Raw genomic sequence first — 24,179 nt, forward strand, 5'->3', positions numbered from 1 at the left:
TGATGGAAAGAGTCAGAAATGAAATCAGAAAACAATTCCAGGAGTTTAGAGCTGAAATCTTGAAGGACACTGAGGAAGCCAAGAAAGAAATGGAAGCAAAAATGGATACAATGCAAGCCTGCTTTAAAGAAATGGAAGCAAAAATGCATACAATGCAAGCCTCCTTTAAAGAAAATCTCCACATCCTGAGAATTGAAATGCATGAAAAAATAGATTTAAAATACAACTCTTTAAAGGAAGAAATTTCCATGATCAGAGCTGATATGACAACCATAAATAGCTCTCTGACATCCATAAACTCCGCAATTGAAACCATAACACAAAGAATTGACCATATAGAATTCAGAATCTCTCGCCTGGACGATGAAGCAGCTGACAACAACCAGAAAATGACCACACTCCAAGAAAAGGTGAAGCTTCAGGGCAGACTAATCCAGGAACTAATGGACAAAGACAAGAGATATAATCTGCGCATAATTGGAATAGAAGAAGGAGCTGAATACCAGAGCAGAGGGCTTAAACATGTTCTCAATAAAGTTATTGCAGAAAACTTCCCCAATCTCACGAGGGACCCCATCCAGTTAACCGAAGCCTATAGGACACCTGGCAGGCCAGACCCCAGGAAAGCCACGCCAATGCACATAATATTCAAGGCTACAGACCTCAAGATTAAAGAGCAAATTCTGAATTCAGCCAAAGCAAAGAAGGAAACGTTCTACAATGGGAAGAGGATTCGAATAACATCTCACTTATCCACACAAACTTACCAAGCTCGAAGTGAGTGGAAGAACACCATCCAAGTACTTCAGGCCAACAATTTGCAACCTCGGATCAAATATCCAGCGAAATTGGAGTTCACATTCGAAGGGAAAACCAGATCTTTCCACACCAAAGAAGAGCTAAAGGAGTATGTGAATAAAAAACCAGCCCTACAGCGAATTCTAAGAGGGGAGCCCCACCCAACAGAGATCGTAAAAGACACACAGACAGAATCAGAAAGAAACTTCAATAGCCAAAGTCCAACAGAAAGAACAGCTCACTAAAGACAAGAAAAAAAAAAGAGGAAAAAACAGCCCAACAAGAAAATGGAAGGGGCTGGGAATATGGCCTAGGGGCAAGAGTGCTTGCCTCGTATACTTGAGGCCCTGGGTTCGATTCCTCAGCACCACATATACAGAAAATGGCCAGAAGTGGCTCTGTGGCTCAAGTGGCAGAGTGCTAGTCTTGAGCAAAAAAGAAGCCAGGGACAGTGCTCAGGCCCTGAGTTCACGGCCTAGGACTGGCCAAAAAAAAAAAAAGAAAATGGAAGGAGAAAAAAACACCCTTATCCTTGATCTCTTTAAATATAAATGGTTTAAACTCTCCAATAAAGAGGAGCAGACTGGCAGGATGGATCCGCAAACAAAAAGTTGACATCTGCTGCCTCCAAGAGACCCACCTTACAGCAAGGGACAAAAACAGGCTTCGAATGAAAGGATGGAGCAAAATCTACCAAGGAAATGCACCCACCAAAACAGCAGGTGTAGTCATTCTGATCTCAGACAAGCTGGACTTCTCATTAAAGTCAACTCAAAAAGACAAAGAAGGACACTACATATTAATACAAGGAAAAATCCAGAATCAAGACATCACGGTGATAAATGTATACTCACCGAACAAAAGAGGCCCTACATATGTCAAGCAAATTCTCACAGAATTACAGAACAAGATAGATGCAAACACAATCATAGTGGGTGACTTTAATACCCCTCTCTCTCGGAGAGACAGATCCAACACCCAGAGGATTAGTAAGGGAGCTGAGGACCTAAATAAGACCATTTCCCAAATGGATCTGACAGACTTATATAGAACCTTCCACCCTACAGAGACCCAATACACCTTCTTTTCAGCAGCCCATGGATCATATTCCAAAATAGACCACGTCATAGCCCACACAAAGAACTCAGCAAACACAAAAGTATTGATGTCATCCCATGTATTATATCTGATCACAGTGGATTAAAGGTAACCCTCAACAACAAAGGATACCACAGAAGCTATACACATTCTTGGAGGCTAAACCCCACGCTGCTATCCAACACTTGGGCCACAGACCAAAGTAAAGATGAAATCAACGAATTCATAAGCCACAATGACAATGAAAACACATCACAAAGAAACCTATGGGACACAGCTAAGGCAGTACTGAGGGGCAAGATCATTGCCCTCAGAATTCACATTAAAAGAATGGAAGCAGAGCAGGTGAATAACCTCATGATGAAACTAAAACAACTGGAGAAACAAAAAATGATCGAACCTAAAATGACTAGGAGGAGATCACAAAGATTAAAGAAGAGATAAATCTGATTGAAAAATAGAAAGACCATTCAACAAATAAATAAGACTAAAAGCTGGTTCTTTGAGAAAATAAACAAAATTGACAGACCCCTTGCAAGACTTCCAAAAATAGAAGAGAAGAGACTCATATACGTAAAATCAAGGACTCCACCGGAAAAATTACAAGTACACACGATATTCAAACAATCATAAGGAGCCATTTCCAAAACCTCTACTCAGCAAAAAACAATAATTTTACAGAAATGGATCAATTCTTAGAGAAGTACAAACTGCCCAAACTGAACCAAGAAGAAATAAATCAACTAAATAAATCAATAACTTACAGTGAGATACAGGAGGTAATCAAGAACCCCCCTACTAAGAAAAGCCCAGGCCCAGATGGATTCACCGACGAATTCTACAAAACCTTTAGTGAGGAGCTAATACCAATACTCCTCAAACTCTTCCGTGAAATAGAAACAGAGGGAGAAATCCCAAACTCATTCTACGAAGCTAATATCATACTCATTCCCAAACCAGGCCAAGACCCAACAAAAAAAGAGAACTACAGACCAATATCACTAATGAACACAGACGCAAAGCTCCTCAATAAAATATTAGCTAACAGGATCCAGAAACTGATGGAGAAAATCATACATCATGACCAAGTAGGCTTCATCCCACAGTCACAAGGATGGTTCAACATCCGTAAATCAATCAATGTAATTCACCACATAAACGGATCTAAAATTAAGAAATACATTGTTATCTCAGTCGATGCCCAAAAAGCCTTTGACAAAATACAACATCCATACTTATTAAAAGCTCTGGAGAGAACAGGAATAGATGGAACATTCCTCAAAACAACAAAAGCCATATACAACAGACCAACTGCTTATATCATATTAAATGGAGAGAAACTTAAATCATTCCCCCTAAACTCAGGAACAAGACAAGGATGCCCACTCTCCCCACTTCTTTTCAACATAGTGCTGGAATCCCTAGCCATAGCAATAAGGCAAGAGGAGGACATCAAAGGGATCCACATCGGCAAGGAAGAAATCAAGTTATCCCTATTCGCAGACGATATGATCTTATATCTGAAGGACCCAAAAAACTCAACCCAAACTCCTAGACCTAATAAACCAATTTGGCAAAGTGGCAGGATACAAAATCAATCCACAAAAGTCAGCAGCTTTTCTGTACACCAGCAATAGACAAACAGAAAAGGAAATTATGGAAACAATTCCATTTACAGTAGCCAAAAAAAGAATAAAGTACCTAGGGATCAATTTAATCAAGGACATGACTGACCTATTCAATGAAAACTACAAAAATCTAATAAGGGAAATCAAAGAAGACACAAGGAGATGGAAAGACCTCCCATGCTCATGGGTAGGCAGAATCAATATAGTGAAAATGGCCATATTGCCCAAATTGTTATACAAATTCAATGCAATACCTATCAAAATCCCAGCCACATTCTTCACTGAAATAGAGAAACCAATCCATAAATTCATATGAAACAGCAAAAAACCTAGAATAGCCAAAGCAATTCTAGGCAAAAAAAGCAGTGCAGGAGGTATCACAATACCAGACTTCAAGCTCTACTATAGGGCTATCACAACAAAAACAGCCTGGTATTGGTATAAAAACAGACCGGAAGACCAATGGATCAGAATTGAAGATCCAGAAATAAAACTGCACTCTTACAGTCAGCTGGTATTCGACAAAGGAGCTAAAGACATACAATGGAATAGACATAGCCTCTTCGACTACTGGTGCTGGGAGAACTGGGCAGCCATATGCAGAAAACTCAAAGTAGACCCAAGCCTATCACCATGCACCAAGATCAACTCAAAATGGATCAAAGACCTCAATATCAAACTTGAATCCTTGAATCTACTGAAGGACAGAGAAGGAGAGCCGCTAGAACTTATAGGCACAGGTAGGAACTTCCTGAATATAGTCCCAGGGGCACAGCAGATAGGGGAGAGACTCGATAAATGGGACTACTACAAATTAAAAAGTTTCTGCACAGCTAAGGACATAGCCACCAAAATAGAAAGACAGCCAACGATATGGGAAAGGATATTTACCAGCACAGCAACAGACAAAGGCCTGATATCTGTCATCTATAGAGAACTCAAAAAAACTAAGCCCGTCCATGCCCAATAAACCTATTAGGAAATGGGCAAAAGAGCTAAAGAGAGACTTCACAAGAGAAGATATAAAAATGGCAAAGAAACACATGAGGAAATGCTCAACATCCCTGCTAGTAAAGGAAATGCAAATAAAAACAACCCTGAGATACCACCTCACCCCAGTTAGAATGGCCTATACTCTGAACTCAGGCAACAACAAATGCTGGAGGGGGGGTGCGGGGAAAGAGGAACCCTTCTCCATTGTTGGTGGGAGTGCAAATTAGTACAACCACTTGGAGAACAGTATGGAGGGTTCTCAAAAAGCTCAATATAGACCTACCCTATGACCCAGCCATACCACTCCTAGGCATCTATCCTAAACAGCAAAACCCAAGATATCAAAAAGACATTTGTACTTCCATGTTTATCGCGGCACAATTCACAATAGCCAAAATATCGCGGCACAATTCACAATAGCCAAAATATGGAAACAACCCAGATACCCCTCCACAGACGAATGGATCCAAAAAATATGGTACTTATTCACAATGGAATACCACATAGCGATTAGGAATGGTGAAATATTGTTATTCGCAGGGAAATGGTCAGAACTTGAACAAATAATGTTGAGCGAGACAAGCCTAGAACACAGAAAACAAAGGGGCATGATCTCCCTGATATATGACTGTTAACAAAGGGAGACGGAGAGACAGTAGAGACCAAATCTGTGAATACTATATATGTTCTTGATACATTGTATATTGTATATACATCTACTTGACCTAGAGAAGGGATAGAAAAACAGGACATAAGATATCACAAGAAATGTACACACTGCCCTACTATGTAACTGTACCCTTTTTGCACAACTTGTAAAAAAATTTTGTGTTCAATTAATGAACAAATAAAAAAATATGAATTACTATATGTCAGAGCTAACTTGAAATAATAGTACCATATTACCACCAGAAATTTGTAAAGTCTCCGATTTGAAAATGCTTTCAAAACAATGTTTCAAAAAATGTGGGTTTTTTTCTTTTTCAGATGACACATTTACTTTAAAACTTAAAAACTAAAGGTCAACAAGTTAGTTGAAATTGGGAAAGATAATTTGAACACTAGGAAAATACACTGAAGTTCCAGATTGCCAAAGTAGAAAGAGAAAAATAGATACATATGAGGAAAATGGAAATCTTATTCAGTAATGAATCCTCACTCTGAAAAAGCATTTGAGCAGACTGTTAGACTCATTTTACATAATTTACAGCAACTGCAACTTGAACAAGTTTTGTAGATATTATGTCTTAGTTATGAAGGTAGCTATTTCAAAAATGAAACAGGTGTTGTTGTGGTTGTGGGGAGTTGAAAATTCTGGTTTGATGCTGGGGGTGATAAGATGTGATATAGCTTTTATAGTTCTTTCTCCAAAAAATAGTTTACCATATGATCCAACATATCTACTACTATATATATTTGCATATGTATATATACATACATACACACACATATATCCAGAAGAATAGCATGTAAGGACTCAGATGTTTCTACACTCAAGCTTAGAACATCATTATTCACAATAGGTAAAAGAGGAAAGTGGTTCAGTATGTATTCATGCATGAATGGATTGACAGAATGCACAATGTCCATACAGATCTTTTTCTTTCTTTCTTTCTTTTTGCCAGTCCTGGGCCTTGGACTCAGGGCCTGAGCACTGTCCCTGGCTTCTTTTTGCTCAAGGCTAGCATTCTGCCACTTGAGCCACAGCGCCACTTCTGGCCTTTTCTATATAGGTGGTGCTGGGGAATTGAACCCAGGGCTTCATGTATATGAGGCAATCACTCTTGCTACTAGCCATATTCCCAGACCCCCATACAGAACTTTTTAAGATTTAAGGTGGAAGAAAATTCTGACATGCTGCAATAATGATGAGTTCTGAGGACATTATGCCAAGAGGAGTAGGCCCAGCACAAAAAGACAAATACTGTATTATTTGGTTACATGAAATACTTAGGGTAGTCAAATTCATGGAGATAGAAAGTGAAGCTGTGGTTGTTCAGGAAGTGAACTGTAGTTGTAAATGAGTCTATTGTATTTAATGTCTCAGTTTGGGATCTGGAATACATTTTAGAGTTGAAATGAATACATTTTTGATGATGAATATGTTTAGGTTGGTTATGGTTATTCAACAATGAATATACTGAATGCCCCTGAATTATATATGCATTAAATGATGAAGATAATTTTGTCATGTATTATGCCACAACAAAAATTTTAAAAGTGACTTTCACATATGAAATAAATGATAATTTTGCCATTTTTAAGAAAGCTTTACAAAAACAGCCAAAGCAAAATTTTATTTCTATCTATGAATAAAATAGACTTAACAATTGGGCACTGTTGGCTCACCCCTGTAATCTTAGCTACTCAGAAGGCTGAGATGTGAGGATTGTAGTATGAAGTCAATCAGTCCAGAAAAGTCCCTGAGATGCTTTCCTTCCAATTAACCAGCATAGTTGGAAGTGGGGGTGTGGCTCAAGTGGTAGAGCACTAGTCTCCAGCAAAAAACCTCAGCGAGTTGGGCACTGGTGGCTCAAACCTGTAATCCTAGCTGCTCAGGAGGCTGAGATCTGAGGATTGTGGTTCAAAGCCAGCCCAGGCAGGAAAACCTGTGAGATTTTGATCTCTAATTAATCTCAAGAAAACCAGAAGTGCTGTGGCTCACAAGTGTGGCTCACAAGGCTCTTCAGCCTTGAGCTGAAGAGCTCAGGGACAGTGCCCAGGCCCAGAGTTCAAGCCCTATAACTGAACAAAAAACAAAAACAAAAACTCAGGGACAGCCCTCAGGTCTGTCCAAGCCCCAGTACTGTCATGCACGCACACACAAAAAACCTTAAACCTATTTAAATAGGGTGATATAACATCTCAAAGTCAATTTTAACACAATTTGATTTGACACAGTGTGCAAAAAGTTCACAAAATAAGTTAGTGGTACATGAAGAGATAGAAAAAAAAAGGAAATTTTTATTGACATGCAAAAGTTGTGTTCGTTTTCAACTGCCAGGTAGTAAAATAAAACACAATCTGTGACATTGTTGTAGAGTAATAGGCACTGTTCACATTTTTGGTGGCAGAGAAAATAATATAATGTGGTAAGGAGCATATACAAAATGCCCAAGGATTACAGCAGCAATATACTAACATAAAAGACCTGAGTTCTCAGAAATCTTTGTGAAGATGACTATGTCATTTGTACCAACCTATAGTATGAAGCTCTTTTGTTTCCTTGCATATTATACCTGGCTGAAGACACAGTGTAATGTTTAGTCAACTGGAACTGAGAAAGGCTCACACTCTTGTCCCTAAAGTTGGGAGTAAAATATTAGCTGTTCATTACTTAGTATGTTGAAGAGCTGTGAGGTTTTGATGGGTGCCCTTTACTGAGCCCAGAAAGTTCCCTTTTGAGCCAGATGCTGGTGACTTGTGCCTAATCTTACCTACTCAGAAGGCTAAGATCTGAGGATCATAGTTTGAGGCAGGCCTGGGCAGGAAAAGTTTGTGACACTTATCTCCAATTAGCCACCAGATAACTGGAAGTGGTACTGTGGCTTAACATGGTAAGAGCACTAGCCTTGAGGAAAAAAAAAATCCTTATATTTTAGTTTGCTGGGGGTTAATCATCAAATGTGATTTTTGTTTTTTAATCTATGAGTGTAGTAAGTAATATTGAATGTATATATGTAAAACCAGGACTTGCTTGGTTTGCTTGCTTGGCTGGTGCTCTACCACTTGAGCCATACCTCCAGCCCTGTATTCCCTTGGTTATTTTGGAGATGGAATCTCATAGACTTCCTGTTCAGATTGAATTTGAACTGTGACCTGGATCTTAGCCTCATGGGAACCTAGGATTACATGTGTGGCTACTGGTACCTAGCAAAGGTTTTTATTTCTATATTCATAAGGCACCTATGAATATCCTATATTCATAAGTGTGTTTTGTTCCTATTTTTATATGGGTAAAACTGGCCTCAAAAATGGTCTGGCCAGGCACCAGTGGCTGATGCATGTAATCCTAGCTACTCCAGATGTTAAGATCTGAGGATTGTAGTTCAAAGCTAGCCCCAGCAGGAAAGTCCATGAGACTCATCTCCGATTAAAACCCAGAAAACTGGAGGTGATGAGTGGTAGAGCACTAGCCTTGAGCTGAAGAGCTCAGGGACAGTGCCCAGGCCCTGAGTTCAAGCCCCATGACCAACAAAAACAACCAAAATAGAATGGAATGGGTTTTTTTGTTGTTGTTGTTTTGCCAGTCCTGGGGCTTGAACTCAGGGCCTGGGCACTGTTCTTGAGCTCTTTTTGCTCAAGGCTGGAGCTCTACTCTTGTGGCCCTCTACTCTTGTGGCCCTCTAGAGGGGGCCTGGACCCGGGAACTGAAGCAACAAAAATCAGGACAAGGGGGGATGCAGAGGCAGATGAACTAATGCATGTTTTATTTTAGAAGGGCCAGAACTTATATACTGTTTTAGAAATAGGGTCATAAAACATCAGTTTGGGCCATAAGACATCAATTTACAACTTCAAGAGTAAAGTTCAAACAGAAAGATATACATATCAAAGCATGGCTGCATTTATCAATACATCAAAGGATTAGACTGGTCAAGTCAAGGCTACAATTATCCCCTAGCTACTGTTTATGCTATGCTAACTATCTTAACAATAAAACTCCCTACATACTGTAAACCCTTCTCCCCCACCCCCACCCCCAGCAGCTGCTAAACAAATCTCCCCAGGAACTCTTATCAGGGGAGGAATGTCTCATGACCAAATGGTTTCCTTTGGCCATCAAACACAGAAAAAATCTTAGGAGAAGTGTGCTTCTCATAGGGCTCTGGAAGAGGTGTTGGCAAGTCTGTGCCAAGGCTGAGGTCACCACAGGTCCGAGAATCATTCTACCACACTCTACCACTTGAGCCACAGAGCCACTTCTGGCTTTTTCTGTGTATGTGGTACTGAGGAAACCCAGGGCTTTGTCCATGGTAGGCAAGCTCTCTACCACTAGGCCAAACTCCCGGCCCAAAGGGATGTTTTTCAATGTATTTATATGTATGTGAGTATTTAATGACTGCAACAAATGCTTGAGATAAAGCAACATAAAAACAGCAAAGATTGGGCTGGGAATGTGGCTTCACAGTAGAGTGCCTGCCTAGCATGCATTAAGCCATGGGTTTGATTTCTCAGTACCACATAACAGAAAAAGGTGGAAGTACACTTTGGCTCAAGTGGTAGAATGCTAGCCTTGAGTGAAAGAAGCTCGGGGACAGTGCCCAGACTCTGAGTTCAAGTCCCAGGACCGGCAAAAACAAACAAACAAAAAAGGGCAAAGATTTATATTAGGGGGCTGGGGATATGGCCTAGTGGCAAGAGTGCTTGCCTCGTATACATGAGGCCCTGGGTTCAATTCCCCAGCACCACATATACAGAAAACGGCCAGAAGTGGTGCTGTGGCTCAAGTGGCAGAGTGCTAGCCTTGAGCAAAAAGAAGCCAGGGACAGTACTCAGGCCCTGAGTCCAAGCCCCAGGACTGGCAAAAAAAAAAAAAAAAAAAAAGATTTATATTAGCTTACAGGTTTTGAGGTTCTATCAATGACCAAGTGACTCCACTCTTTTGAAGTGCTATGTAGTAGCAGAGTACATTGTGATAGGAGGGTATGATGGGTGAGGCCCATTTACTTCAAGGCCAGGAATCCAAGACAAAGTGCAAGAGACAAACCATCATTGTATCATCCCACCATCCACTTCAAGGGCATGTTCCTGAAGACTGAAACCACCCATTAAGCCTACTTCTAAAAGTGTCTACCACATCCCAGTAGTGCCAAGACAGGAATGACAGCATTCAGTATATTTTTGCTTTTCTTTTTTTCTCTCTTTTTATTGAGGCAGAGTCTCACTATATAGCCCAGGTTGGCCTTGAACTAACTCTGTAGCCCAAGCTGGCCTGGAATCTACTTTAGTGTTCAAAATGCTTAGATGACAGATGTATGCCAACATCCCCAGCTTTATTGTGTGTATATGTGTGTAAATATAGTTCAATATATTATATGTAATTCAATATGTGTATATATACATTAATGTATAAAATCAAATTATATATATAATTGATACACATATGTAAGTTTTTTGTTTGCAACTGAGATTAATTCTTCATTAGATATTTGATAGTCTTTCCCTTCTGAGCATGAACTGTCCTTTCTATGAAGAATTTTATTTATCCATTTGTTTTTCATAGATTTATTATATATTTCATTTCTTCACATATAATTTATGTATTCAAATTCCTTTTAAGTGGACTTCAAGAATTCATTTAGGAAGTTAGTTCTAATTTAAATTATTTCAAGTTCAGACTATTCATGGTATTTGAGATAGAAGAACAAAGATGAGTAATGTGAGAGAATGTCCCAGGGCCCCAGTATGCTCTGTTGTAAGATGGAAGATATTTCTGCACCTGCTATACTTAGGCAAATCAGTAATGCATATGGTACTAAAATTAAGTTAGGGAATTGTACATTTGACTCTGGATTTTCTTTTCTTTTTTTTGGGGGGGGGGGCAGTCCTAGGCCGTGAACTCAGGGCCTGAGCACTGTCCCTGGCTTCTTTTTTGCTCAAGGCTGGGCTAGCACTCTGCCACTTGAGCCACAGCGCCACTTCTGGCCATTTTCTGTATATGTGGTGCTGAGGAATCGAACCCAGGGCCTCAAGTATACGAGGCAAGCACTCTTGCCCCTAGGCCATATTCCCAGCCCCAACTCTGGATTTTCTTTCAAATAGAAAATTACTACCACCTTTTCATTAATATTTAAAGTTGTTCACACTTAGAGACTAAACTGTAATATGGAACACAAAGCTTCGGGTAAATGAGAAATCAGTGTATTTATCAAATTGGTGTCATCATCTTAGAAGTTATACAACAAATAAATGATCCTAACATTAAATTACAGTTTGATCAAACAGATGCATATATGGACATTATTATTGACCATTAAATAATATGTTCACAGTATCCACACAGAACCCAAATTTTAGCCCTAAGGTATCAATATCAAGAGTACAAATTCTGTTATTTCTTCTAGTTATGGCAAAATGGCCACAAAAACTATCAAAGTGTAATTTCTAGCCATATGCAAATTTCATTGAAGATCATTTAAAAGTAACTACAAAAATAAGTATAAAGCTAGGCCAAGATTATATTTTGCACTGTCCTGGAAGTGCTGAGGAAGAAGCATGACAAGTAGAATCAGAACCACATTTGTAACTATTTCTACCAATCCTGTCTTCAGGTTACAGCGCACTAATGATCCATTGCATGTACAGCCACATTTCAGGAAAGGCAAATCACTTCAAATTTTGTGCAGTGTATAAGAACAATTTCAATTATTATTTGACTTTTGATTTTATTAAGTTAGAATGAAAAAGAAGATACTCTATAATGTGCTATATGAAAGGGATTTCAAATCAAGAAAACTGGGTTTCTCAAGAGACAACCTTCTGAGAAAATACTTTTGAAATATTTCACTTGTATATGCCCGTTTTAGATCAAATATTTATTTAGAAAACAAATATTCTGAAACATTTAACATAAGGAAAAGTCTTAAAAAGTTATAAGAATCCCCAAATATCCCAAAGAGCTGAGGAAAGAAGATTCAAGTCCAAAAGTAAGGAGGAGTATCAGAAAGCAAAATACCAGCTTTGAAGTCAGTTTTCTATATAGACTGATTGCCTGAGCTCAAGCCCCAGGAATGGCAGAAACGGTCCTGAATGGGCATTTTGCAATTTATATCCCTAAATGATAGAACCAAATTATCAGGGACTGGGAATATGGCCTAGTGGCAAGAGTGCTTGCCTTCATATACATGAAGCCCTGGGTTCAATTCCGCAGCACCACATATATAGAAAACGGCCGGAAGTGGCACTGTGGCTCAAGTGGCAAAGTGCTAGCCTTGAGCAAAAAGAAGCCAGAGTCAGTGCTCAGGCCCTGAGTCCAAGGCCCAGGACTGGCAAAAAAAATAAAAGAAAGAAAACCAAATTATCAGTTGTGAAGGACATTTGGAACCACATTATCAGTTGTGAAGGACATATGGAAAGGTCAGAGGAAGAAGATGAAAAAAGATGATGTTATATAGCACTTCAGATACTAGAGATGTGTTAAAGGTATTTAAGGAAAATAAAAACAAAATAATACTCATATTTAAAAAATTAATATGGACCAACATTGGGCAAAATGTCAAATAGAAATGAAACAAAAGTGATGGTAATATATAATGTGTTATATGTGATATTATGTTAAAATTAACTGATATGATTCGTTTATAGGAGCAGAAAAAAATTGAACTAAAATGAAATTCAGAGAGAAAACCATATAAACATATGATTTGGAATATTTGTTGACTAGAGGTAGAAGGAATAAGACACACTTAAATATTTCACTAGAATATTGGCAAAGAATAAATCACAACTATCAGAATAATAACTTTCCTCAAATTGAAAATCATAAGTGAATCAAGTTAACCAGACATAAATTATGTCAAAGGAAATGAAGAAAAATACATATAAAAATGTTATTGAGGGCTAGGTATGTGGCTTAGTGGTAGAGTGTTTGCCTAGCATGCATGAAGCCCTGAATTGGATTCCTCAGCACCACACAAACAGAAATGGCACTGAAGTGCTAGAGTGCTAGCCTTGAGCAAAAGAAGCTCAGGGACAGTGCCTGGGTCCTGAGTTTTAGCCCCAGGACTAGCAAAAAAGAAAAAAAAAAAGATTGCTATTTTATCTCTCTAGTATTATGCAGTTTCAGGGTTGTTGTTGTGTTTTCTTTTTTCTTTTTGTTGTTGTTGTTTTGGCCATTCCTGGGGCTTGCACTCAGGGCCTGGACACTGTCCCTTAGCTTCTTTTGCTCAAGGTTAGCACTCTATCACTTAAGTGCCACTTCTGGCTTTTTCTGTCTTTTGTGGTACTGAGGAATTGAACCCAGGGCTACATGCATGCTAGGCAAGCACTCTACCACTAAGCCACATTCCCAGCCCCATAGCAACATTTCTAGTACAAGAAAAAAATATGAAGCATCTTGGGAGAAATTATTATTCAAGCCCAAACCTCTTAATACAGGAATGTAGCTATTGAGGAAGCTGAGATCTGAGGATCATGGTTGAAAGCAAGCCCAGGTAAATCTAAGACACTATTGCCACTAATTAACCAGCAAAATGCTGAAATTGGGGTATGGCTCAAATGTTAGTGTGCTAACTGAGTGAAAATGGAAGGCCTTGGGTTCAAGCTTTGGTATAGAAGCAGAAGGAAAATTGCAATTAAGTAGAAAAGTTTTATGATATGAAACCTAACAAGAACTTGTATTAAGTGATAAGGATACTAATCTCAAGAAATCCACAGCTATTAGCATTTCTTTGAAAATTATTCAGGTAGAGTAAGTACAATACCACATATTTTAAGTCAAATCAGATAGCAAGTTCTTTGGTGATTAATGGATCACAAAATAATCTTTTTCAGAGAATTTTTTAAATTGGTTTATTAAAACTTGGTAGCACTTCCATTGAATAGTTCGCATCACATTTATTATCCTTTGATCTGATCTGATAAGCACCAATGGACTCACGTTGGCATACCCATTGCCTACAGTATTCTGGACACAGAGGCCAGCTGGGACATATGTCCATAACAGAGTTGATAAGAATGAGATGATCAAGTCTGCCCAGTACATGACTACAAAGAGAGTCACCAGCAACAGGATGGTCTGGGTGGCTCTTTGTTCTATGGAGACTCTCGAGGAGAGGCTGGTACTGTGAAGGTGTTGGGTTTGCTTCTGATGCCTGGACAAGAGAACTACCATGTATGCACTAGAAAGCAGCATAAGTCCTACAAAGAAAAAAATCCCTGGATAATGTCAGAGTAGAAAACAGTCCCTTGATAATGGAGTTCATGGGAGAAAGTAAACACTATTTACTGATATTCAAATTAAGCTGGGTCATATTGGATGAAGCCACAGTGTGGAAGATCAGGTTACTACTGAAGGACAAACTCAGGAACCATAAAGAGAGTAAATAGTATAAAGTGTAACTAATAGACTTATATTTAAATCTCACCAACCAGGAAGTGCTGTGGCTGATGGTGATGGCCTGGAGAACACTCAAGAAGCAGGTGATGCAGATGGAAAGGCTCCTTGTCACTCTGTGCAGGTAAAACAACACCTTGCATTTGAAGTCATTCTGAAAATGCAGTGACTCAAACAGGTAAGGAGACTCCAAAATCACTGTAGTGAAGAGCATCACTATGTGGGTGAGGGTAAAGTGGCAAATAACGACGTCAATGGGCTTAGGTCTGTGATTCACCAGGAAATGGAAGATGTAGAATATGAAGAGAAAGGTGTTAGCTGAGAGTCCAGTGCCAGTTTGGAGAAAGAATATGATTTTTAATGGTGACATTAAGTGGGAGGTAATCACCTTCAAGGAAAAGACAACCTATTTTGTATTTCTAGAAAAAGAAGAAATCACATTATTAGTGTTATTTATTCATAGCCCAAAGCATCCAATAATTATCCTGTTGATTTCCTAAATTGTTCTTTTTTTTTTTTTTTTTTTTTTTTTTTGCCAGTCCTGGGGCGTGGACTCAGGGCCTGAGCACTGTCCCTGGCTTCTTTTTTTTTTTTTTTTTTTTTTTTTTTTTTTTTTTTTTTTTTGCCAGTCCTGGGGCTTGGACTCAGGGCCTGAGCACTGTCCCTGGCTTCTTCCCGCTCAAGGCTAGCACTCTGCCACTTGAGCCACAGCGCCGCTTCTGGCCGTTTTCTGTATATGTGGTGCTGGGGAATTGAACCTAGGGCCTCGTGTATCCGAGGCAGGCACTCTTGCCACTAGGCTATATCCCCAGCCACCCTGGCTTCTTTTTGCTCAAGGCTAGCACTCTGCCACTTGAGCCACAGTGCCACTTCTGGCCGTTTTCTGTATATGTGGTGCTGGGGAATTGAACCCAGGGCTTCATGTATGCGAGGCAAGCACTCTTGCCACTAGGCCATATCCCCAACCCCTAAATTGTTCTTATTAGCCATGCTATCTGATATATATTCCCCAAAATATATAATTATTGTTTGATATACCAAATAACTAAGATATATCAAATACCAACTTATTCAATATTATTATTGTGTAGATTTTATAGTATTTATACATCTATGGCTCTTACAGGCAGATCAATCTTTAGAAAGCAATCCTTATTGTTTAGCATTCCTCCTTTAATATTAATCATGCCAAATAGTAATGTCATACAAATACTCAGAACCATTTGAACTTCAGGAGTAAATTTTAAGCTCGACAGGGAAAAGAAACAAAAAAAATAGTTAAGAAAATAGTAATGCTCAGTTAAGCATTTTTCAGATAGCATTAGTTTGTTTTTTGTTTTGTTTTTGTTGCCAGTCCTGAGGCCTGAGCACTGTCCCTGGCTTCTTTTTGCTCAAGGCTAGCATTCTACCTCTTAAGCCACAGCGCCACTTCCGGCTTTTTTTCTATATATGTGGTGCTGAGGAATCGAACCCAGGGCTTCATGTATACGAGGTGAGCACTTTACCTCTAGGCCATATTCTCAGCCCCAGATAGCATTAATATGGTGCTTAATTTTCTTAAACTGTTTGAACGAATGAGGGGAAAACACCAAGATAGTTACTCAGATTCCTCTTCTAATATGGAAATGTTCTATTATGTTTGAAAGGACACTTATCAGTGTATTGATTCATAAATATAAATATGAAAGGCAATGCACGGAACATGGCATTATTGTTCCTCTCATCATACTCAGAAGTTTGTAGCTGAGGTAGAAAAGTACTGTAAAACTATCTGTAATTTTTTAGCAGAATACACAGTATTTACCCAAAGCTTAATCTAATTAAGAGATACATTTAATTGTAAAAATCAAGTGATAATTGCCATCAACATGCATCTCTGTTGGGGTCTGAATGATCCCTTTCTCCCCGACCCCACGGGGAGAATGGTAACCACAAAATCTATGAAAGAGCACTTGGCCTTGCCTTCCGCCGGTGGAAGGCCAAAGTCGTACTCCATGGACTTGTGCTAAGTTGAGGAAAGGTTGCTGAAGCCTCCCTTCCCCCCAGTCCCCTCACATGTTACCAAGAGCGGGGGCGAAAAGGAAGGCATCAGGACACGCTGCGGTGGTGGGATGCGTCTCAAAGACTTTAATATGGAAAGGCACTTATATAGAAGTAATGGCGGGAAAGAAAGGGGGCTGGCCAAAGGGCCAGTCATAGGCTAAGGACCATGTCCATCAAGTGACATCACGAAACTTCCTTTGTGGGCGGGACAACCCCATCATGGTGGCACGCACGTGTTCACCTCCCAAGGGGCGGAGGCCAGAAGGTGGGAGGGACTTCCATTGTCCCAAGGCTGGTGGATGGGCAGCCTTCCCCCAAGGCCATAATAATCCCCAACACATCTCTACCCCAAGTGCAGTTGGAGTTGTCTTGTTAATATCTTTTTTCTTTCTTTCTTTCTTTTTTTTTGTCGATCGTGGCACCTGAACTCTGGGCCTGGACACTGTCCCTTAGCACTTCAGCTCAATACTAGTGCTCTACCACTTTGAGCCACAGTGCCACTTCTGGTTTTCTTGTGATTAATTAGAAATAAAAGTCTCATGGACTTTCTTGCCTGGGCTGGCTTTGAACCATGATCCTCAGATCTCAGTCACATGAGTAACCAGGATTACAGGCCTGAGCCACCGGCGCCAGGCAATGTCTGGTTAATAACAACAGGAAGTAAGGTACTGATGGCTCATGCCTATAATACTAGCTATTCAGGAAGCTGAAATCTGAAAATCATGGTTCCAGGCCAGCCCTGGCAAGAAAGTCCCTGAGACTCTTATCTGCAATTAACCACCCCAAATTTTCAGAAGTGGAGCTATGGTTCAAGTGGTAGAGTGCTAGCCTTGAGTTATAAAGGTTAGAGATAACACCCAGGCCCTGAGTTCAAGCACACATACACATACACCCCAAAACCATACACACAAGACATGCCCAAGTATATACTGGTCACCACATGTTTGGAGTCATGTCCCATGTCTTATAAAATAATTAAATGTGTGTGTGTGTGTGTGTGTGTGTGTGTGTGTGTGTGTGTGTCATTTTGAACTTAGGGCCTGGACACTGTCCCTCTTTGTTGGATAAAAGAGTCTCACCAACTTTCCTGCTTGGGCTGGCTTCAAACCATGATTGTCAAATCTCAGCCTCCTGTAGCTTGGATTATAGGCATGAACTACCAGTGCCTGGCAAAGTGATGTAATTATTTTTCTTGTCCTGGGGCTTGAACTCAGGGCCTGGGTGGTGTCCCTGAGCTTTTGTGCTCAAGGCTAGTGCTTTACCACTTTGAGCCACAGCTCCACTTCTTATATAATTTTTGAACAGCTATATACTCAATTCATATTATTAATGATACGGTGATGATGATGATGATGATGATGAGTGTGTGTGTGTGTGTGTATGTGTGTGTGTATGTATGAGTGTGCTGGTCCTGGGACTTGAACACTGTCCCGGAGCTTCTTTTGCTCAAGGCTAGTGATCTACTACTTCAGGCACAGCTCCACTGCCCAGCTTTTTGTCACTAATTGGAGATTAGTTTCACCGACATACCTGCCTGGGCTGAATTTGAACTGCAATCCTCAGAATTCAGCTAGCTGAGTAGCTAGCTAGTTGTTTTAGGAATTTTCCATTTTAAATCAGTTCTTTGCACTTTTTCTGGTGTGTGCCATGATCTAGTTCACAAAATAATGCATTGACTTTTATTTAAATAGTCATTTTTTTCTTATCAACTTTGTTACATTCCATGAAAAATTCATGGCTGGTCATCAACAGTATTAAGTCCTTTCAGTGATAAGGCCAGGATGAATTGGCTAATTCTGTGGCCATAATCGGAATCTGAATGGGGTTGGGGATATGGCCTAGTGGCAAGAGTGCTTGCCTCATATACATGAAGCCCAGGGTTTGGTTCCCCAGCACCACATATACAGAAACCAGCCAGAAATGGCGCTGTGGCTCAAGTGGCAGAGTGCTAGCCTTGAGCAAAAAGAAGCCAGGGACAGCGCTCAGGCCCTGAGTCCAAGGCCCATGACTGGCAACAAAAACAAAAACAAAAAAACCCTTGGCATAATTGGAATCTGAGTAACAGTGCTGATACCTGGAGGAAGAAAAAAAAAATACTTTTCCACTTAGGTCAGCTCCATGACAAGACCTTTGTGGAATAGTAGATGCTCCAACTAGTTTAAGATACTACTGAATAACTGAAATGCATCTGTCAATTTCTGACCATTGAATTTAGTGCCATAGCACACACTGTACTTGTGAATAATTGTATTGGTATTTCTAAATTACATTTATTTTTGTTTATTTGTTTTGTTTTTGTTGCCAGTCCTGGGCCATAGACCTCAGGGCCTGAGCACTGTCCCTGGCTTCTTTTTGCTCAAGGCGAGCGCTCTGCCACTTGAGCCACAGCGCCACTTCTGGCTGGTTTCTGTATATGTGGTACACACACACACACACACACACACACACACACACACACACACACACATTGGGATCCGGCCCTTAGACTTAGTGGGGACTTGACGCCCTTCCCCCCAAGATCTTAGGGGAATGCGGAAGCAGGCTACTCTCTCTGGGTCAGAAACCAGAGAAACTGGCTTTGCACCCAGCCCCCCAACTCTCTAGCCAGCCCAGGTGTCTCCCAGTCTAGCCAGCCCAGCGCCTACCTATACCGCCCTGGCTCGGCGCTTTCGAGTGACGTTAGCTCAAGGGGATCAGGTGACACCTTTCAGCCTATTGGCGTCCTGGCCGATTGATTGCCTTCTCTCGGAATCATCCCCCGGTACCTTTGTCCTAATAAAGCAGTTGGTTCTTGAAGCTGACTCCGAGACTTGCGCACGTCTGACTTTTTCTATTGGTAAGGAGGTGGGCATGCTTTCTTGAATCGGCCATGCGCGTTAGGACGGTACTGGCTCCCACGCTCCACTCTAGCTTTATCTGCCGGCCGGGTGACTAGGGGAGAGGGTGTGAAAGGGAGTATAAAGAAGAGTAGCTGACCCTTGTTCCCTACGAGGCTACCGAGCCCAACACACACACACACACACACACACACACACACACACACACACACATTTTTCTTTTCTTTTCTTTGGCCAGTCCTGGGCCTTGGACTCAGGGCCTGAGCACTGTCCCTGGCTTCCTTTTGCTCAAGGCTAGCACTCTGCCACTTGAGCCACAGCGCCACTTCTGGCCGTTTTCTGTATATGTGGTGCTGGGGAATCGAACCCAGGGCCTCATGTATATGAGGCAAGCTCTCTTGCCACTAGGCCATATCCCCAGCCCCTTTTTTTTTTTTTTTTTTTTTTTTTTTTTTTGTCAGTCATGGGACTTGAACTCTTGCCCTGGGCACTGTCCCTGAGAGCTCTTCAGCTCAAGGCTAGTGCTCTACCATTTTGAGCTACCGCACCACTTCTGGTTTTCTGGTGTTTAATTGGAGATAGAGTCTCACAGGGGCTGGGAATATGGCATAGTGGTAGAGTGCTTGCCTTGTGTACATGAAGCCCTGGGTTCGATTCATCAGCACCACATACATAGAGAAGGCCAGAAGTGGTGCTGTAGTTCAAGTGGTAGTGTGCTAGCTTTGAGCAAAAAGAAGCCAGGGACAGTGCTCAGGCCCTGGGTTCAAGCCCCAGGACTGGCAAAAAAGTCTCATCGAATTTCCTGACTAGGCTGGCTTTGAACCATGATCCTCACAACTCAGCCTCCTGAGTAGCTAGGATTATAAGTGTGAGCCATCTGCTCCCAGCCTACATTTTTCTAGGTCATAAGATCTTTTACCACTTCTGCATATTGCATTAAGAAGAAGATGAGAATCGCATCAACTGTGTGCAATTACTGAATTGGGGCAGAAATAAAGTAAGTATCTCTTGTGCTTTAGCTACTCCATTGAGGACTGGTTAACACTCTATCCTATATATGAAAAACAGTGCTTTTGTCATGAACAATTTTGAGACAAAATTTATCCTAAAATCAAGGGCACACTGATTTCTTTTTTTATTATTATTAAATTTTGTTGACAAGGTGTTGTGCAAAAGGGATACAGTTACATAATAGGGCAGTGAGTACATTTCTTGTGATATCTTACACCCTCATTTTTCTTTCCCTTCCCTAGATCAGGTAGGCATATATACAATACCAAGTGCACCAAAAACATATACAGTAGCCGTGTGGCATACGCCAAAGAAAATTCACCTAGAACTTTAAATATAATGTCAACAATAGAGTTTGCTTATCCTTCTCTTATATGATCATACATACATAGCTTTTGAGCTATTGTGATCCACTGAGAGGTCTATTTTAGACCTTTTTATGTTTAGTAGTTGTTTGGTTTTAGATACATAATGTAAGGTCGCTGACCCAAACCTGTGGGAATACCATTTGACAAGAAGTTTTTTGTTTAGCAGACCTGGTCTCTACTGTCCCCGTCCCCCGCCCCACCTTAATAGTTATATATCAAGATCATGCCCCTTTGTTTTCTGTGTTCCAGGCTTGTCTCGCTCAACATTATTTGTTCAAGTTCTGACCATTTCCCTGCGAATAACAATATTTGATCATTTCTAATCGCTATGTAGTATTCCATTGTGTATAGGTACCATTCATCTGTAGAGGGGTATCTGGGTTGTTTCCATATTTTGGCTATTGTGAATTGTGCAGTGATAAACATGGATGTTCAGATGTCTTTTTGATATCCTGAGACCTGTTTTTCAGGATAGATGCCTAGGAGTGGTATGGCTGGGTCATAGGGTAGGTCTATGTTGAGCTTTTTGAGGAACTTCCATACTATTCTCCAAAGTGGTTGTACTAATTTGCACTTCCACCAACAGTGGAGAAGTGTTCCTCTTTCCCCGCATCCCCTCCAGCATTTGTTGTTGCCTGAGTTCAGGGTATAGGCCATTCTAACTGGAGTGAGGTGGTATCTCAGGGTTGTTTTTATTTGCATTTCCTTTACTGCCAGGGATGTTGAACATTTCCTCATATGCTTCTTTGCCATTTTTATCTCTTCTCTTGTGAAGTCTCTCTTTATCTCCTTTGCCTGTTTAATAATTGGTTTACTGGGCTTGGAGGGGCTTAGTTTTTTGAGTTCTCTGTAGATGATGGATATTAGGCCTTTGTCTGTTGCTGTGCTGGTGAAGATCTTTTCCCATATGGTTGGCTGTCTTTCTAGTTTTGTGGCTATGTCTTTAGCTGTGCAGAAACTTTTTATTTTGTAGTAGTCCCATTTGTCAACACTCTCCCCTATCTTTTGTGCCCCTGGGACTATATTCAGAAAGTTCCTTCCTGTGCCTGTAAGTTCTAGCATCTCTCCTATTCTGTCCTTCAGTAGTTTCAAAGATTCAGGTCTGATGTTGAGGTCCTTGATCCATTTTGAGTTGATCTTGGTGCATGGTGATAGGCTAGGGTCTACTTTGAGTTTTCTACATATGGCTGCCCACATATTTCTAATGATTGAGTTTCAACAACTTTTTTTAATGAATCATTCTTTTTCCCTTATCTTTTATCCCAGTTCTGTCCATCTCATCCATTTTGTACACACCCGAAAATACAATGCCTACTGAATACAAATGTCACTTTGTGAATTTCAACAGACAAATTCAAGATGACTCAATTACTTTTGGTGAATGTTTGTTTTAATTAGCAAATTACCATTTAAAATGTTCAGAGTAAACTGTTAACAGTACTGTTTAGAAAAATTTTTATATAATAAGAGAATGCTATATTCTCCATATGGTACAAGTTGGCAGTATGTTCAGTGAGTAATCTGTCTGAAATTAGGAGATTTCTCCTAATTCTTCATTGAGAGTACCTGGTATTATCACCCTATCCACTGAGGTCTTGAGCCCAGCCTGAATACAGCTGGGAAGTAGGTGATCACTCAGCTGGGTGTGTGTGTCATGCATACGAGACAATGCCTCTAAGACCCAATTATAAGGAAGAGATGTCATCAGTTCATCTCCCTCTAGAATTACAATTTTCATGTCACTTGTTAATGTGTGACAGTGTAATGTGTGACTTTGGGATCCTTAGGAAAGGGAGCCACTAAAGGGAAAGTTGAACTTACTGAAGCAGAGGAGAAACATAAAGTTTCAAACTTTTCTTTTTTTTTTTTTTTGGCCAGTCCTGGGCCTTGAACTCAGGGCCTGAGCACTGTCCCTGGCTTCTTTTTGCTCAAGGCTAGCACTCTGCCACTTGAGCCACAGTGCCACTTCTGGCCATTTTCTGTATATGTGGTGCTGGGGAATCGAACCCAGGACCTCATGTATACAAGGCAAGCACTCTTGCCACTAGGCCATATCCACAGCCCAGTTTCAAACTTTTCTAAGTGTTGCCTCATTACCATCAGTAAAATAGCCCTGGGGGGGTTGATCATCTCAGTTATTATCAGTACATAAAAAGTAAATGGCAAAAAGAGAAAAGAAAAAGTCAGTGGGCTGGGAATGTGGCTTAGTGGTAGAGTGCTTACACATAAACAGAAAAAGCCAGAAGTGGCACTGTAGCTCAAGTGATAGAGTGCTAGCCTTGAGTAGAAGAAGCTCAGGGATAGTGACTAGGCTTTGAGTTCAAGCCCCAGGACTGGCAAAAAATAAATAAAATTTTAAAAGTCAAACAATAATTCTACCCTAATTTTTATTTTCATTTTAGATTGTAAAAATATCTTCCCTTATCCAAGAGGATAAGGCCAGCCCATGTGTCTCCAGTGATCTTGGGATTTCAGGGTTCCATATAGACTCTGTAATACTTTTGTAGGAAGGAGAAAAATGCCCATGATTCAGTAGTGAGTAATCTATCTGAAATTATGAGATTTTTTATTTTATTCCACAGGGCACAAACCTGAGTAGTGCACCTAGTTTGAGCAGAAGAATGTATTTTTTTCTTTGTTGGTCATGGATCTTGAACTCGGGGAATGGGCATTACCCCTGAGCTTTTCTGTTCAAGGCTACTACTCTACCATGTTTAGTCAAAGCTCTACTTCCAATTTTCTGGTGGTTAGTCAGAGATAAGAGTCTCATGGGCTTTCTTGCCTGGGCTGGCTTTCAACTGGGGTCCTCAGATCAGGCTCTTGAGTAGCTAGGATTACAGGGGTGAGCCACCACTGCCCCCAAAGAATATGGATTTAATTTCCTGTTCTAGTTACCCCTTTCTTGGGCAGGGATATTTATGAAGGGCAGAAAGTACACCTCCATTCACATAGCACTAAGGGGTGAAATTGTTGACTCTTTCTCACATTATTTTGAGCATATACCTTATTTTGAACCTATCTGTGGTACACATGGTGGTGTTGAGACAGATAAGAGGGACTCAGCTCTCCAACAAGGCTATTGAAGAGAGAATTAAGTACATTTAAGCACTGTAAAATTGTTCAGCACTGCTATGAATGTTCATTTTATAGAGAAACAAGCTCTGGTAGGGAAGGTATTCGTAGGAGGTAATAAGGAAAAATGTGGTTGAATCAGATTCTTTGGATGTATGAAAGTAGAACAATGAAATCTGGCATTGTTTTAGGAAAAAGTAGGGAAGAAGAGAGTGACCATGTGAGATTGACTGGAATACATTGTAAATGTGCATGGAAGTGTCACAGTGAAATC

The 24,179-nt window shown here is 40.4% G+C and overlaps 1 pseudogene; it reads right to left on the minus strand.

Annotated features, from left to right (window-relative positions):
- LOC125359797 overlaps positions 1 to 14,944 on the minus strand; it is a 33,628-nt pseudogene extending 18,684 nt beyond the window's left edge.
- Positions 14,945 to 24,179: the final 9,235 nt, after the last annotated feature.

The sequence above is a fragment of the Perognathus longimembris genome, chromosome 11, assembly GCF_023159225.1.
Source record: "Perognathus longimembris pacificus isolate PPM17 chromosome 11, ASM2315922v1, whole genome shotgun sequence".
Lineage (NCBI taxonomy): Eukaryota > Metazoa > Chordata > Mammalia > Rodentia > Heteromyidae > Perognathus > Perognathus longimembris.